The sequence below is a fragment of the Haliotis rufescens genome, unplaced genomic scaffold (assembly GCF_023055435.1).
Source record: "Haliotis rufescens isolate VD_foot unplaced genomic scaffold, xgHalRufe1.0.p SCAF_16, whole genome shotgun sequence".
Taxonomy (NCBI): Eukaryota; Metazoa; Mollusca; class Gastropoda; order Lepetellida; family Haliotidae; genus Haliotis; species Haliotis rufescens.
This window is the reverse complement of record NW_025963846.1, coordinates 8,497,000-8,503,138: the sequence shown is the minus strand read 5'-3', so window position 1 is coordinate 8,503,138 and position 6,139 is coordinate 8,497,000.

The window sequence follows — 6,139 nt, the reverse complement described above, 5'->3', positions numbered from 1 at the left end:
AGTAAAGCGTGCTTCTACTGCGAGCTGTTTCTGTGTTTATCTTGTGCCTGAAGGTTCAGCGCGTGAAGCCAACATCCAACTGAAGACTCCTACAGCAGTTTACATAAATGTTCGATGATTTATTGTTCAGTCAGTTGTGACGTGGTGGGTATGTGACGTCATCACAATCCTACTGACGTCATGATGTTAGAGCATGGCGGCCGATTGACTTCTATATTATATACATGTAACAAGGCGGCGATTGGTCAGTTTATATAAAGCCGTAATGAAATGTTGTTTTACTCACTGGATATGTCTTTGTTGCACAATGTTGAATGATTGTTTGTATGTGTCTGTCCTAAATCGTGTATGTCGTATTGTATGTCCCTTCATACTCACATGACTCTCCCAAGATGGGGCAGTGGTCAGACTTGATTGACACACTGGCGCAATTATCAGGCTCTTGGCAGACTTATGTCAAAGACCTTTTTCATCTAATTTAAATTGTCCACATTTGACCCCAGAGCTGGCAGTGTATATGATAAGGTCATGTTAGAATAAATAGCTTCGACTGAATGGAATGTCTTGGTTCTTATTCAATCGTCTAAAGATCTTGCCAGTTAAGTCTGTTTTTCACCTCCCTGGTAATAATGCCATATTTTTCTTTGTCATGACAACCAGGGTGGACTGTAAGAGTCGTCCAATATAGCATGACGCATTGCATGTCTTTTTAAAAGATGGAATCTGTTGTTACCCTGCTCGGTTTAAAGGGATGAAAGAAAGACTGGTCTGATCATAGTCAGTAAAATGTGTCTTGACGGAGTATCAATGTTAAACTGCGGCATGACGTCTCAGTGGGTTAGCACTAAAAGTGGCCTAAGTCCATACTAGTACAAGCAGCCACACACACACACGTGAATGTACGTCGCTATTCAAGTGCAATAATGTTGAACGCGACGTCAAACCATTTCCCCTCACCCCACCCTTGTTGTAAACTGTTGTTTGAGTCGTTGTTTGACTTCGTTGTACAATTTTGTATTGCGCATCGAGTGGGCTTGTTGTACACCTCCTCCGTTGTACAAATATGACAAGATGTTCCACATGCATTTTTCCTCTCTCCTCTAGATTCTTTTCAAACAACAGAAAACAAGACAAATACATGTTACATTGCTCTGCTGTGAAGTCCGTTAAACAGCGGCACGCTAACTACTAATGCAAATAATGATTGTTCAACTATTGTTCAACTGGCAACCATTATGAATAATATTAGCTCGACATGTAAATAATCACGCGATTGTGGTATGCTTCCTCCTTGAACAGATCAATACATTTAGGTCTCAAAATTAATATTTGACAAGCCAACACAGCCGTTAAAATTGGAGAAACTGGCGACAATCTTACACTCGGAATGTTAAAAAACATCATATCTCAGGATTTCTGTGACTTGCGGCAGGAACTGTTTTCTTCGTGAAGGTCGTTGAACACTGCATAAACAGTTGAATCATGTCCGCAAGTCTACAAGAAACAGAAAGGTTTGTTTGTTGAGGCAACGTAAAAGTAAAGTAAAAAGTATATGACGAGGAGTATCTGTGTCAGGCTTGTACTCACTTTCTGGGTATGTCATAAAGTTGAACAGTATGTTGCACTGGAACTAATACCTGCATTTCTTGACGTCATTCTGATCAATTCCAATCTTCTTGTACCTTTGACAATTGTGCCATATTTTTTTCTGGTTTTATCGAAACATTAGACCACCTGACTATATGTCACACGTTTCTTGTTTGTATTTCAGTTTTGACTTCATGGAGGAGGGTAGATTTAACTTACCAACTTACCAACTTACCAACATAAGCACACCAATATCACACACTGCTAAAGCTAAGGATATTAAAATGTGCATTTTTCAAATATACATTTTCAGGAACTGTAAACTTCACTCTTTCTTGATACCATCCCGACAAACGTGTGTCTGACTTGTCGTGACAACATTAATTTCGCAATGGATTTATATGACCTGTTTAATACGTGTCTTTGCAATGTTCGTTGGTGCATTAAATTCAATTCCTCGTTCGCAAGAAAACGTTATCAAGGATATTACAAAACAAGACAACAACAGCATGTTATTTGTCCGTTGAACCAGTCGGACTTATTCAGCAGTCATTACAAAACTCCAAATATGCCTCGCAGGAAGCAGGTGCCCAGGTTTTCGAATCACAAATCTCCTGTTCTCATCCAACAGACCCGCCTTCGTGAAGCCGACAGAGCGGTAAGATAATTATATTCCAAGCGTCTCTGTCACGTCAGGAATCGGCAATATAATTGCATCCATGGGCATCCTATGCTAGACTCAAACACTGACTCGTGTGTTTAATTAAGGAGAGAAAAAATAGGTCCGTATTTCCGCCATTCAAACTGTGGAATGCGTTGTAGTCTCGCGGTGACTGGGAAAGGCACACTCAATAACGGCTCTCTGGAAGGATGGTATGGTTTTTATTCTGAATAATGTCAATTGTCAGTTTTTAGCAGTTGCCTTTCAAAATCCTTTCTGTGAATCAAAACATGTTTGTCTAAACACTAACACCGTATATACGACACCATATCATGTTAAACATGTTTGTTTATTGACTTATTGCGTGGCCCTGAACATTATGTTCCCGTCTTACAGGCGAGGACACACCTTCAATTCTTACAGGGTTTCCAAATTCCACTGCCCAAATATGAAACATTGTTATGTTATTTTTTTCAGCAAAAATGAAAACGCATATGTACCGATCGGAAGAAAAAAGAGCGCTACAGTATGAGGTATGTTTCCAAATTGGACGCATCAGTGACAAAAATGTCCGATGCCATTCCCTATTTTGACTCCCGTGGGTGTTTTCAGGTGACCACTTGACTTGCCTTTTCGTGTGCTTATGACGGGTGCCATAGTTTTGGCAGGATACGCTCACCTTTTCTCGAACATGTGATTTTTTCAGGTTTATACACAGAAGACAGAGTCTAGATATTAGTGCTTGTCAAAACCCTTCATGATATATATACACTGAAGATCGATCTGGTATTTGGACGGTGATCATTTCGACATTTTGGTGTCTGTTCCTGTGTGTTATTCATCAACAGAGGAACGGAAAGGAGATTCAATCTTTCATTTGACGCCGTGTGGATGAGTATTTCAGTTATTAACGAGGCGCTAGCGCCGATTCTTATCCTTGTCAGAACAATACATGTGGTAACGTCCACGACCTGCATCTCTTTAGGCTTTCCCCCACACTAAATATAAACAAACTCACTCACTCACTCCAGCAATCGTCAGCGTACACCAAGGATAGGCTTCCGACATTGTACCCAACTGGGAAATCGAACCTGAGTCTCTGGCGTCAAGATCGATGCTGTAACCACTGGACTAAGGCTCCAAGCCACCCGACCAACTCTTCTATCAGTACGAAGAACGTCCCTTGACATCTTGTTCATAAGAACGATTACTTTTCTAGCCAACCCGTATAAGACCCTAAAGGTTCTACCTTGTACGATGAGCTACCTACCAACACTAGGTTCCACTATATACAGGTAACAAGCATTTACATTTACACCACGGGGATAACGGCAGAAGTGCTGACCATGTGGGCACCCCGCCACAACGTTTTCTTAGCCCTGCGAGTGTAGTCAGGCAATGTTCATGTGGTGCGGTAGGGTAGTCCAGTGGTTAAAATGTAGACTCGTCACGCCGAAGGTCCGGGTTCGATTCCCCATTTGGGTACAAAGTTTGAAATCCATTTCTGGTGTTCCCCGACCTAATATTGCTGGAATATGGATAAATTCGGTTTCAAACCAACCCATCACTCATGTTCACGTTCTGTATTTCACAAAAAACAACTCCCAGTGGTACACAGTATATACAGTAAACTACGTTTATAACGAACACGCTTATAAGGAACTGATGTATATAACAAACTGCTTTTGGTCCCGTCCATTTGTTCTATATATATGGTGTATATATGCTTATAACGAACTACGGTTATAACAAACTAAACTTAATGGTACCTTTGGGTTCGTTATAACCGTAGTTGACTGTATGTTAATATTATAAATAAAATAGTGTGAGGCAATAATGCGGGACATGATGTAACCTTTGGACAAACTATGGACCTACACTGCAATTCGGCTTTAGGACAAAGCATTTCAACTTTTCAAATATGCATTTGATAGATTGTTCAGGCCACATAATACCTCAGTGTTGCTGGTTGCCCAATGTTAAATTATCGGAGTTACGATCGTCTTAGAGCTTTGTAGAAGGGGACCCGGAACGTGATTGGCGGTTCTACATGTATATAGCATATAATCCCCAGTGCAGATGGTAACTCCATAATCACTCACTCATACACAGTCAGCAGAGAGCTTCTGTGTTTGCTACACTTTAAAACGTTGTTGACATATGTGTTATCAAAGGATACGGGGGATGATTCATTGTATGATAACAAGATAAAGCATCAGTTACGCCAACAGTGTTTGAATTTGTAAATAAAGTAGATATTTGACTTTGTCTTAAAGATATCTATTTGGATTCATCTGAATTATTTGCTACCGCACCATTTTTGTATACACGAACAACATATAAATAAAATCACGACCTATATGTTACATTTGCAGTTGATAAGATGTACCGCCAGTAAGGAGAGACAAATCTCCTTCATGATGTCACAGTTAAAAAGTGACGTTACATTGTTGCTTTGCCATACTGTGACGTCACCATGATGGTATGTTTTAACTTATACTTACTAAGATCCCCCTGTCCATCGGCGATCAATCAAACGTATTGGATTATACATTTTGTAAAAATATGACAGAGAAACTTTTAAAAAATCAACATGCATTCTTGTCAACATGCAGATGGCCCGATTTGTCCCTTGTCAACACACTCACAAACAATACACTGCATGCGGGCGTGACATCACATCAGTATATGCATTGATTTTCATCGAATTGAACCTTGTGTTTGCTTCGCCAAAAATACTTAGGCGCTGGCTGAAATATGCTGACGATTGTACATATACGTGAAGCAAGGATTCTCGTGTCAACGACCCTCATCACGTTCCTTCTGTATAAACGTCTGGATAGTCTCGTTGACCCTGCTGCTGTGATACGTGTACGTGATCTCGCGAATATCTCCGTGATTCACTACGCCTTGCGTGGGATCGCTTGGAAGTATATTGCATCAGGAGAAACGTTGTATTTTTTAACAGCAACCCTGCAACCCAAGTCCTTCGCTTAGGTTCAGTCGGCTGGCCTGAAAAGTGAAACAGAAACCATCCATGTGAGATTTTGCGTCAAAATGTTAATATGAAATGTTGATTATGCAATGAATTAAAGGGCACAAACACAGTATCTTAAGCGACATGATGGCAAATATGCGGACCTCGCTTTCGAAATGTCACGCTTTCATCCCAAGTACCAAATTATCCGACTCCCCATTGTTCTCGATGTCTTAGGTTTTGTACCTCCTAATCTGTTGACTGACATTGGAGGAGTATACCCGGGTTTTCTGGGTAATGCAGAAGGCTGTAGTGTTTGAGAGTCTTCACATTCTCCTAAAGGTTCTCGGTGGGTTTGACTAGGCAGCGCTTCCTGGGAGAAGTCCAATTCGCTGTCTCGGCTGCGTGTAGAAGGGACAAGGGCCCTGAGCTGATGATGAGCCTAACCAGCCTGACTGTGCCAGGATCACCCAAACCCTCTTTGCCTCTGTACATGATAATAATATCAAGAAAACCTTTCCCAATATTATAAGAAGTCTCTGCTGCCAAAAGCAGAGTCGATTGTACGATTCTAACTGCATCATAAGAATCAGTATCAAATAGTGATGATACCAGGTGTTCACGAAAAGGTGAGCGCATCCTGCCCGACCGGAGGCGCCCGTCACAAAATCATTCGACCCGTGAAGATCCGGGGTAGAATAGGTCTTCAGCAACCCATGCTTGCCGTTTAAGGCGACGATGCTTGCGTTAGGAGACTAACGGGACTGGGTGGTCAGGCTCACTTACTTGGTTGATGCATGTTATCGTATCCCAGTTTTGTGGATCGATGCTCATCCATCGGTGTATTGTCTGTATATGACCGCCGTCATATAGCTGGAATATTACTGGGTGCGGCGTTAAACAACAAACAAACA